At 42.9% G+C, this 12,466-nt stretch overlaps 1 pseudogene; it reads left to right on the forward strand.

Annotated features, from left to right (window-relative positions):
- The first annotated feature begins 9,321 nt into the window (after positions 1–9,321).
- Positions 9,322–9,749, forward strand: LOC131923638 (small ribosomal subunit protein eS24-like; annotated as a pseudogene).
- Positions 9,750–12,466: the final 2,717 nt, after the last annotated feature.

The raw sequence follows: 12,466 nt of genomic DNA on the forward strand, positions 1-12,466 counted from the left end.
TTGGAGATACTTTCTCACAACTACTTAAATACTCCAAAGACTCTTTAGAATGTGAGCTAGTGTTGTTCAGCTCAGAATAACATTGTGTTTTCTTACTTCATTAGTATTGGGTTATTGTTTTTATATAAAGTGATGACATGAATGCTCCAAGGTATGATTCATTAGAAGGTTTTTATTGAAAATATGAGGGAGGGAACCACCAGAGGCATCTGGAAGAGCGTAGAGCAAGGAGAGAAAGTAGTAGACTGAATATGTCCGACTGGACTTGGCCATGAGGGGAGAGAGAATGGGGAGCAGAGTGAGAGAGGAAGAGAAAGAGATGGCTGAGAGAGGGGAAGGAGGGAGAACTAAGAGATGAAGGTGAGAGAGAGAGAGAGAGAGAGAGAGAGAGAGAGAGAGAGAGAGAGAGAGAGAGAGAATAACTGAAATAGCAGGTTATAAGGACTGTGAGAAGCCCATGATGGAGAAGTTTAGGGTGAGGAAGGGGCAGGGTGAGAAGAGCCAGGATGCATGCCCTTGTGGACTCTGAAATGTGTAACAGGTACTTGTGAACCAGAGGGAGCCTGGAGGCCAGCATGACTTTGCTATGCTAATAGGCACCGGAGATAGCCACTCAGCCTTCTGCCAGTGATAAAAGAAATGGGTCCTTTGGTAGAGGGCAAGTGGCTTCGCAAATTCCAGAGGACTGCTGGCATTTGTCTAACTGCCAGAATTTGGACCTGACAGTTTTAACCCTGGGGAAAAAGTCAGTAATTTTCATGCACTGCGAGCATGCCAGCGTTAATACTGTAGGTGGCTGGGTTCTCATCTTGATCTTGTTCAAGTTCTTTTAATAGTTTGGGAAAGAAATGCTTTCATAATGCCATGTTATTTTCTGCTTCTTTATTATAGATAATATCCCTGGAGGTTAATTATAAAAGTAACAAAAAGTAAACTGAATGCAGAATACCCATATACTATGGTAACGTATTTAGCTCCCGTGTACAAGTGATATCCCTACCTTAATTTTTCTTGTTTAGCTGTCATTTTACTTACCTCAAAGTGAGAGTAATTTTGGCCTCTCAGATGCTGCTACTACTAAGAGTATTTTTGAGGCCACGATTATATTAATACATCAAACACATTGCAGTGTGTATTTTTAAGCCTGGGAACAGTAAATTGGTTGGGTAGGCACATATGTCACAAGTTGATGTCAAAACATCATTTTAATAACAATATTTCTTAAAATAAAAGAGAACATTCTCTGACCCTGGGCTGAGCTATTTTCTTTCTGCGTTTCTTGATATGGGGTGTATAGCTTCTCCACCAATCCCCAATGTCAGTCACAGTGGGGTGACTATATTGTTTATCCTTGCCAAAAGAATTTTTAATGCAATATGTGGGGAGCAGATGGTGAACAGGAATAAGATATAGTCAGCTCTCCTGCTGAGTTCTGTGATGGAGGCCCTGAGGAAGACCACGAATAGGAATCATTTGTCAGTACCAAAGGCAATCCAAGAGTAAGGGTGTCCATGAACTTTTAGGAAAATAAAACTATCTCACATTCAAAGATTCTGGGCCTCTCAGCTGAGTGAATACTACACTTTGGAGTGTAGTGTATCACTTAAGATTGATACCCTGCTGTGCATTCAGCCCGTTAAACTTGCCTTTAAGAGAACAGTGTAACAGCCAACTTTATTTGCCTTGGATTTCCCATGTAATCATTTTTACAACCCAAGCTAATGCATAGCTTTAATCTTAACTTATGTATTCTTCCATGCCCCTGAGCTAGAGACCAGTGCATGTCTGTGTGTGATATAATGATAATTTGCTGAAAATAGCTAGCCAGTTGAAAGCAATAAATATCCACCATAAACGCTGCAAACAGCATGCCGGTACCACTTGATAAAGGGTATGTTTGCAATATTGTTTGTTATTTTGTTCAGTTGGGGCCATTGATTTGATGCCTCGTAAAACTCATTAAAGATTCCTATAAAGTATCCCCCTTTCTTTCCCCCTGTGATAATTTTTGTACTGTTCACATAGAGTAAAGCTCTTTATGAGGGAAAAACAGAAGACGCAGGGATAGAAGTGGAGAATTCACACTTGGGCTTGCTTTTGTTCAAAGTAATCCAAGAGGAAGTCGGTGACTTCCTTCCCTAATGTGACACAGGTTAATGTGATGTCTCTGAGGTTGCCCTCAGTGCCTTTAACTGACACAAGTGAGACTCTCACAATGTTTTATACAACAAGGGAACAGGCATTAGGGAAAGACATCCACAATTACATCAGGCTGCTAAGAATAACAAATTTGATAAGGAATGAGCTATGTTCAGTGTATTGAGGAATATGCATTATTCTTCTGAGGTAGCATTTGCAAATGCTGTGAGCAAATATCTTCCGTTTTACCTCATGGAATCTCACAGATGTGAGCTAAAGAAACTTAAAAGGGCATGTAGAGGGGAGATTTAGAACCAGTGTATTTTTGGTGGTAGAGTGAATTATTTTTCTTTAAGAGTCCTGGTTCCTTCCTCAGTACATTTAGAAAATTAAAGTACTAAATAAATTGTTTGAAGTATAATAGTTTCAAATTCAATAAATAAATAGTTTAAAATCCAGTAAGTCAATATTTAATACCCAGTTTCTTTTTCCCACACCATAAGTGTCGTAGGCTTTGATTATGCAAGGTACGGTTTGGGCACTGGACAGTTGGTAAACGAAATGGGTGCAGATCCTATGTGGAGCCTATAACTGAGTTGGGAAGAACCCATCAATAAATGGTGAATAATACACAGGTAGATTATGTAGTGGTTTGAAAGATGTTAAATATTATGTGGAAGTAAAATAGAAAAGAAACAGAGTGGAAAGTTCTGGATGTGCTGGGCTGTTGGTAGCATCCTGTATTCCAGTAGTTGTTTGTAGAACTTGCTGAGAAGGGGAAGGTAGAACAGATTGATCTGTGTGAGTGGAAAAGAATTCTAAGCAGAAGGAGCAGCTAGGAAAACAGGGCTAGGTCACAGGGTGGGGATTTGTTAGAAGGATCATAAGGAGACATTGGTGAGCAAGAAGAGAAGAGAATGCTGGGAGCTCAGAGAAGGGAGGCAGGGGTGGAAGAGGAGAGACCTTGTCTGCTCAGCAGTTGTAAAAACCTCCAGTGTGTTTGACAGGCAGGGGCATCCCTGGTAGGGGTTGGACGGAAGGCTGATATGCATGGACTTTGTAGTGGCCTCTGTTATTGCTGGGCCAAGGGGAGTGTTTTGGTGGTAAATCAGAGGAATGTAGAAGCAACTGCATCCCTAGTCTGAGGGGGCTGTTGGAGGTAGACTTTGGCATTGTGTACCTGGTGTTGGTTTTGTAAGCAAGCAGAGTGTGTAAGAGTTGTAGGATCATGGAGGCTTCCCTCATGATTTTAAAGGAAGGCCTGGAAGACTAAGATTGAGTGTAGGATTGGAGTCCCTGCAGGCAGTCCCTCACAGGGGAATGCCTGAAGCTATGAGGGTGAAGCCAAGCCTGTTATGGAGACTTCGGGGTGTTGAAGATGTCAGTGTACTGGGTGGTTTTGTATGTTAACTTGACACAAGCTAGAGTCATCAGAGGAAGGAGCCTCAGTTGAGAAAATGCCTCCATGGCATCCAGCTTTAAGGCATTTTCTCATTTAGTGATCAGTGTGGGAGGGGCCAGCCTATGGTGGGTGGTGCCATCCCAAGGCTGCTGGTCCTGGGTTCTATAAGAAGGTGGCCTAGGCCGGGCAGTGGTGGCACACGCCTTTAATCCCAGCACTCGGGAGGCAGAGCCAGGTGGATCTCTGTGAGTTCGAGGCCAGCCTGGGCTACCAAGTGAGTTCCAGGAAAAGGCACAAAGCTACACAGAGAAACCCTGTCTCAAAAAACCAAAAAATAAAAAAAAGAAGGTGGCCTGAGTGGGCCAGGGAAGCAAGCCAGTAAGCAGCTCCTCTCCATGGCCTCTGCATCAGCTCCTGCCTCCAGGATCCTGCCCTGTTTTGAGTTCCTGTCCTGACTTCCTGCAGTGATGAACAGCAATGCTGAAGTGTAAGCCGAATAAACCCTTTCCTCCCCAACTTGCTCTTTGGTCATGGTGTTTCATCACAGCAACGGTGACTCTAACTAAGACAGTCAGAAATGTGAAATGCCTGCTGAGGAAGTCTGCAGGCGGTGGGTAGAGCCAGCTAAAGAGAAGCCAGTGTGGGGTGCAAAAGGCAGAGCCATGGGAATTTGGCTGCTCAAGTCTTTTGAGCTCAGATCATGGTGTTATAGGCTCTGATGCCAGATGTAGAGCTATAGTATTTCCTGTTCGTTCTGATGCGTCTGGTCCTGGCTTTGGTTTCCTTCACCATCTCCACACCTCCATCATTCCCTTTTGGAGTAGGAAGGTTTACTCCCAGCCATTAGACTTATAAACATTTTCATTTTTCGCTTTACCAGGATTCATAGTTAAGAGTTTGACTTGATCTCACGAGAGACTTTGAATTTGGGCTTTTGAACACCGTTGGAACTGTTAAGACTATGGGGAATTTTCAAGTGGGACTGAATTCATTTTGCAATGTGAGATGCACGTGAGACTTTTGTAGGGCAGGGTAGACTGTTATGGTTTGGATTTTAAACATTCCATCAACTCCTCATGCGTTGAGGGCTTGGTTTTCATCTGGTCATGCTGTCTTGGGAGGTTCTGAAAAAGTAAGGAGCTAAGGGTACCAGACACTTGGGGGCATATTGCCTGTGGTTCCTTCCTGTCACCTTCTCTACTTCCTGTCTGCCATGAGTGAGCAGCCTCCTCTGTCACATGCATGAGCTGCTGTGACATTTAAATACAATCAAACAATCAAGGATTAAGCTCTCTGAGACCATGAAAGAGAATAATTTTCTTTCTCATTGAAGTTGTTTATCTCAGGTATTTTGTCAGATTGATGAAAAAGCCAGTTAATAAAGTGACTTTATATAATATTTTAAATAACTCTGTGTATGTTTTATGTTACATCAGTTTTTTTTCTCACAGAATTTGAACATTTCAAATTTCACACTTTTGAATTAGGAATGCTCAGCTTAAGCAAAGTCTATTCTGTCTTGTTTCCTCTCTCTGTTCTTCCTTTGTGCTTTCTTTAAGAGCTTTATTTGTTTTCACTTTGTCCTTTCTCCTAGAGGGTCAGATAATCTGTCACTACATTTTTGGCACTTTATATCTCTTTGTGCATTTTCACGGTGTGGTGGTTTGAATGAGAATGTTCTGTCCCTGTCTTAGGGTTTCTATTGCTGTGAAGAGACACCATGACCACGGCAACTCCTATAAAGGAAAACATTTAATTGAGGTAGTGGCTTACAGTTTCAGAGGTTCAGTCCATTATCATCATGGCGAAGAGCATGGTGGCTGGGAGTATGGAGACATGCAGGCAAACATGGTGTTGGAAAATTCTACATCTTGATCCAAAAAGCAACAGGAAGTGAACAGAGTCACTGGGAGTGGCTTGAGCATGTATGAGACCTCAAAGCCCACCTCTGCAGTGACACACTTTCTTCAATAAAGCCAAACCTCCTAATAGTGCCATTCCCTTTGAGGGCCATTTTCTTTCAAACCACCACACTGTCTGTCTGTCTGTCTCTCTGTCTCTCTGTCTCTCTGTCTATCTGTCTACTTAGCTATTCTAGTTAGTAGAACTGTTTGGGAGGGATTAGCACGTGTGCTGTTGTTGGAGGAGGTATGTCACTGGGGGCAGGTTTTGAAGTTTCAAATGTCCACAGCCATTCCCAGTTAGCTGTTTTATGCCTCATGTGTGTGGATCAATATGTAAGGTTTTAACTACTTCTCCAGTGCCATGCCTGCCTGCCTTCTGCCATGCTGCAAGCACAGATGATCGTGGATTCCAGTTCTCTGGAACTGTAAGCCCCAAATAAACTTTTTAATAAGTTGACTTGGTCATGGTGTCTTATCATAGCAATAGGAAAGTCATTAAGACACAGAGTTACTCCAGTGCAAGGGCAGAAGTGTCCCAATCCCATCTTGTTACTTTATTCCTGTGTTCTATTCATTCAACACACTTGGTGAACAAGTTGCTAGGGCCATGTTCTAAGTGTTGGGGGAAGGATATGCTGATGAACAGAAAAGGTTGTCATGCCTAACTTTGTGGAAACTACCATGAAGACAGTTTAGGTGGGTCTTAAGTATGCAATACAAATGAATATACAGACAAATTTTATCACATTAATTTTGTAAGGCAACTTCTCACTAGGAAGCCCAGACTGGCCCAGAATTTGAGACCCTTTTGCCAAGCAGACTCACTCTCCCAAGTGCTGGATTTCTAGGTGTGGAACACTCAGCTCAAATTCTTAACGATGGAACTGAAGCTGACGTGTAGTGAGTCAGAGGGGCACACTTGGGGTGGCTTCCATCACTGACAGAACATCCTCCGCCCGGAAATGGGACTTGATTGATGAGAAACAGGAAGTCCAGTGAGCATCTAGGTTCCATGTGCTGGGTAGGACATAGGTTCTGAGGGCATTTTTCTGGGCTGTGGAAATTCACTGTGACTAGTGAGGCGATACTGAAGATAATGTGTACAAAGTGAAGTTGGAGACCTTGGGAGAACCGGGGAATATAGGGCTATGTGGGTCTTAGTAATGGCTTTGGGGTTTTACTTAATGTATTGACAAGCTGTATATGTCTGGAGCAGAACAATAGTAAATTCTCAGCCAAGACCCAGACCTTGAAAGCAGATGTCTTTGAACTCTCAAGTTCATTGTCTATACATAGATTTCCCCCATTGCTCCCTGAATTTGTTACATCTGCCTATTTCTTGGTGAAGGTCATGGCTCATGTCTTTTCTGCCTCCAAGTCCTGCTTGGTTCTACCAGGTTCTCCCTCATGCTCTCTGCTGCTTCAGTTTTATTGTTGCAGTTAAGCTATCATCCTCTCATTAGGTAGATCAATATTTTTTGACTACCTGCTATGAGTCAGCCTTTACTCCAAGTGCTTGAGGTACAACGCCTATTTGCAGTGTATTAATAATGACAGATAAATAAAGCAGTTATGATGAGATGTGCCAAGTACCACTGTGAGGGAAGCTCTGCCTATGAAAGTATTCATTGATCTTCCTGGGAATGGAAACAATCCCAGGATGCTTCCTAGAAAGTAATATTTGAGACCTGACTGGCCAGTTTTGAGGGTTGGAAGTGGTAGGGAGTGAGAAGAGAATAAGTGGGTAGTTTTGCGTACCATTTGGCTAGGGTTGAGATCACTGGTGTGGTGGTTTGAATAAGACTGTCCCCCTTGTCCACAGGCTCATATATTTGAATGCTTGATCATTAGGGAGTGGTACTACTTGACAGGGATTAGGAAGTGTGGCCTTGTTGGAAGAAGTGTGTCACTATGGGTGGGCTTTGGGGTTTCACATGCTCAAGCCAGACCCAGTGTGTCTCCCTTCCTGCTGCCTATGGATCTGAATGTAAAACTCTCAGCTACTTCTCCAGCACCATGTCTGCCTGCACGCTGTCATGCTTCCTGCCAGGATAGCAATGAACTAAACATCTGAGCTGTAAGCCAGCCCCTATCAAATGTTTTCCTTTATAAGAATTGCTGTGGTCATGGTGTCTTTTCATAGCAATAGGACACTGATTAAGACAGCTGGTGTTTAGGTTTGAATCTGAAATGTCCCCATAGCCTCATGATCTGGTCCTATGTAGCCCAGACGCGGGTGCTGTTCTGGGATGCTGTGTTACTGCACTAAAGTGAGGATGGGCTGGGTGTTGCAAGGCACTGTTCTCTCAGCATCAGGACCACCATATTCACGAAATCAGCAGCACCATCACAATCAGGCCTCCTACAAGAATAGGATGGGGAGGGTCCAGCCACTCCTCCCAGTCATTAGCATGCATTCTGCCCTGACTTCATGTGACCTTGCAGTCTCAGGGACGAATTAGAATATACAGACTGAAGAAGACTAGGGAGAGAGGGCTCCATTTCTGCCATCATCCTTGATGGATGAAGACTTTACACTGTGGTTGCATTGGGGCTGTCTACCCTCTCATCGATAACCCCTCACTGATGCTCTGTACGTAAGCTCAATAAACCCATTTGCTCCCCAGGGTGTGGTAGGTTGTTGTCTTAGTTAGGGTTTCTATTGATGTGAAGAGACACCATGACCACAGCAACTCTTATAAAGGAAAACATTTAATTAGGATGGTGGCTTACAGTTTCAGAGATTTAGTCCATGTCATCATGGTGGGGCATGGCAGCTGCAGGCAGACATGGTACTATCGAGGTAGCTGAGAGTTTTACATCTTGTACAGGAAGTGAACTGAGACACTGAGCAGTATCTTGAGCATAGAAGACTTCAAAGCCCACCCCAGCAGGGATACACTTCCTACAACAAAGACACACCTCCTAGTAGTGCCATTTCCTTTGGGGGCCATTTTCTTTCAAACCATAACAGTTGTGCTTTGGTTTGCTGTTAGGACCTTAGGAGAGAGGGTAGATGTTACCCCTTCCCATCAGGGAGAGAACTTTAACAACACTGGTGAAACTGGATCACCAGGGATGAGCCTTTGATTGTTGTTGCCTAGATCTTAGTTTTAGCCTTGTTCTCTACTTCATGGTCTTCAATAATGTGAATAGTCTGCCACACATTCTCACCACTATGATCCGAGTTGCCCTACCACACCTTCCTCACCACAATGACCTGCAATTCCCTGAAATCACAAGCCAAATAAATCTTTCCTCCTTAGGTAGATAGTTATAATTGTCAACTTCACACAATCTGAATCATCTGAGGAGGGAGCTTAATGGAAGACTGTCTAGAACATATTGGCCTGTGGAGGACTGTCTTGATTGTGTTAATTGAGGTGGGAAGACCCCCTCTATCCCAAAATCTGGACAGTACCATTGGGCTGGACCCTGGACTGAACGGAATAGAGAGAGGGAGCTGAGCAGCAAACATATATGCATTTATTCACCCTCTACTCTGAGCTGCTTCAAGTCTCACTGTTCTGACATCCATAGTGATGGATGGTAACCAGGAAGTGTGAGCTAAAATAAAGCCTTTCTTGCCTAAGCTGCTTTTCTCAAGGTATTTCATCACAGCAACAGTAAACAAAGCCAGACACCTCTTTACTTTGTTTCCGCCAGGTGTTTTGATTACAGTAGCACAAAATTAACCAATACAGTTGGTTCTGTAGGATGTGAGGTCAGGAAGTAGCTTGCAAACTAATATAGTCTGGCCTTATCCTTAGCACAGTGGGGGACACGGATGGGACTAAGCAGGGAAGAACTAGATCACTACTGAAAGGGGCACATCTGTCCTCTTTTCCTCCTTGCCTGCTGGAGGCAGTTGCCATCATGAATGACATAGTAACAATCCAGAGCAGAAGTTCAGACTAACTGTAGGCTTCTGAGGAAACAAATGATCACTGGTACCCTTCATCCTGGGAAGGCAACAGTTCCAGAGACAGAAACTTGGGAAAAGCTAGCCACATGTACAAAAGCACACCAGATGTTATCTTTGTACTTGCATCCAGAACCCATTTTTAGTTGTGACAATAAGCTTCGGGAGCTTCTTTGGGTTGTGCAAAAAAGAATGAATGTAAACACAGACTCAAAAGACACGGACTTTATGAGAAGAAAAAGACCTCCAGGAAACAGAGAAAGGAAAACAAGACCAGAATGAAGGTCAGGGGACTGGAGAGGACAATGTTTGTGCCGGCAAAAAACAAAAGGATTGGAAATTCCGCAGTGATTGGACCTGCTGTGACGGCATACATTTCTAAGGAGAGGATTAATAAGCTGTCAAAACTTTAAACAAATAGAATTTTTTTGAGCACATAAAGGCTTTATTGAATTGTGTTGGACATGAATCTCATTTGAATATTGAATTAATTGAAAGCCTTACATCTGAATATTTCCATGGAATTTACTCTTCTTTATAAATCTCATTTGGCTTTGTGTTTTAATATTTAAGGTAACAATAAGAACTGATAATTGAAGAGTTTGTGTTTAAGGAACTGATGGTGAGAGGTATGAGGGGGCTGAATGGTAAATGGGCACCCTTGTGGTGTGGGAGTTGGGGCCATGGCAGAGACTAGAGAGGTATGAGAGGGGCTTAATGATAAATGGGCACCCTTGTGATGTGGGAGGTGGGGCCATGGCAGAGACTAGAGATGTGGTATGTGGTTTTCTGTTGGGAGCAGGACTGACTGTAGAAGGGAAGTACCACTTAGTGGCCCAGTCTCAAATTTACCACCCTGCTGGTTTGAATTTGACTATGACCATTGTAGTTTTAAATGCAATAATAAGAAAGGTCACCTGCCTTTTAATGAAGTCAGCTCTTTGTAGTCATCTGTCCTATATCTGTGATGACACTCTGGATATTTATTAAACACTATCCAGCCAAAAGTTAGGGATTTTGCAAATAAACATAGCCTCAAACTTGCCCTATCTCCAAAAGAGTAAATTTGTTTTGTTTTTACTTATTTATTTTTGTTTTTGCATCAAAACCAAAGTTGCTCCTCTCTCTTCTCCTCCCAGTTCCTCCCCCTCCCCAATCCATTCTTCCTCTATTCAGACCTCCCATGAATATCAGCCAGCCATGGTATATCAAGTTGCAGTGAGATTAGGTACCCCCTCACCTATTAAGACTGAATGAGGCAATGTGGTAGAAGGAATGGGTCCCAAAGGCAGGCAACAGAGTCAAAGACAGCCCCTGCTCCCTCTGTTAGGAGTCTCACAAGAAGACCAAGTTACACATCTGTAACATATGCATGCAGTAACATGCAGAAGGGCTGGGTCAGTCCCACACTGGCTCCCTGGTTGTCAGTTCAGTCTCTGTGAGCTCCTATGATTCCAGGTTAGTTGGTTCTGTGGGTTTTCCTGTGGTGCCCTTGACCACTCTGCTTCCTACAGTCCTTCCTCTCCCTCTTCCAAAGGATTCTCCAAACTCCACCTAATGTTTGGCTATAGGTCTCTGAATCTATTTCTATCAGATGCTGGATGAAGTCTGTCTGATGACAACTGGGCTAGGCATCAATCTATGAGCATTAGGAATATCATTAGGAATCATTCATTGGGCTTTTTAAAAAAATTGCCAGTCATGTTTGGTTCTGTCTTGGGTCTCAGGGGTATCCCACCTCTGGGCCCTGGCTCTCAGGTGTGAGCTCTTTCTGATGGTATGGATGTCCAGCTGGGCCAACCATTTGTTGGTCACTCCCAAAATTTCTGTGCCATCTTTATCCAGCACATCTTGTAGGCAAGACAGATTTGTAGGTTGAAGGGTTTGTGGCTGGGTTGGTGTCCCAGTCCCTCCATTGGAGGTCTTGCCTGGTTACAGGAGATGGTTCAGGCTCCATATCCTCCTTTACTAGGAGTCTTAGCTAGGGTTATCCTCATAGATTGCTAGGAGTTTCCATTGCACTAGGTTTCTGTCACATCCTAGAGATGCCCCCAATTCCAGTTGTCTCTCCTAGTACTCTGTTCCTCCATCCTTCCCCCACCTAATCCCTCCTGTTTCCATTACCACTTTTCCTTCCAACCTGCCCCCCCATACACCTTTGAAGTCTGTTCTGTTTGCCCTTCAAAGTGAGATTCACGCATTCCCCTTCTTGAGACCTCCTTGTTACTTAGATTCTCTGGGTCTGTTGATTGTAGCATGGTTAACCTTTACTTTATAGCTAATATATGCTTATGAGTGAGTCATATCATGTTTGTCATTCAGGGTCTCTGTTACCTCACTCAGGATGATCTCTTCTAGTTCCATCCTTTCCTCATGAACATAGATGCAAAATTACTCAATAAAATGCTCACAAACCAAAACCAAGAACACATTAAAAAGATCGTCTACCACGATGATCAAATGGGCTTCATCCCAGAGATGCAGGGATGGTTCAACATATGAAAATCTGTCAATGTAATCCACTATATAAACAAACTGAAAGAAAAAAAATATATGATCATCTCACTAGATGCTGAAAAAGCCTTTGACAAAATCCAACACCTCTTCATGATAAAAGCTTTGGGAAGATCAGGGATATAAGAAACATACCTAAATATAATAAAAGCAATATACAACAAGCTGATTACCAACATCAAATTAAACGGAGAGAAAGTTAAAGATTCCACTAAATCAGGAACAAGACGACAAGGTTCTCTCTCTCTCTCTCTCTCTCTCTCTCTATATATATATATATATATATATATATATATATATATATATATATATGCTTCTCACAGTAGTAAGTAGGTTTGTATATGACTTTTTCAAAAGGTCTGTAGAGTTGTTTATCCCTCCCTGTATTCCTTCCTCTATCCTACCCCTCCAGTCCTCTACCTCATTTTAACCCTTCCTGTTCCATTAATTCTCTTTAAGCTTTATATCACTGCTTTCTATCTCCCTTTCCTTCATTAATTGCTTACTGATTTCTTGACCTGTAGATACAGCACATGATCCAGCTATACCACTCTCAGGCATATACCCCAAAGACTATATCCTACT

The sequence above is a fragment of the Peromyscus eremicus genome, chromosome 13 (genome assembly GCF_949786415.1).
Source record: "Peromyscus eremicus chromosome 13, PerEre_H2_v1, whole genome shotgun sequence".
Classification (NCBI taxonomy): Eukaryota; Metazoa; Chordata; class Mammalia; order Rodentia; family Cricetidae; genus Peromyscus; species Peromyscus eremicus.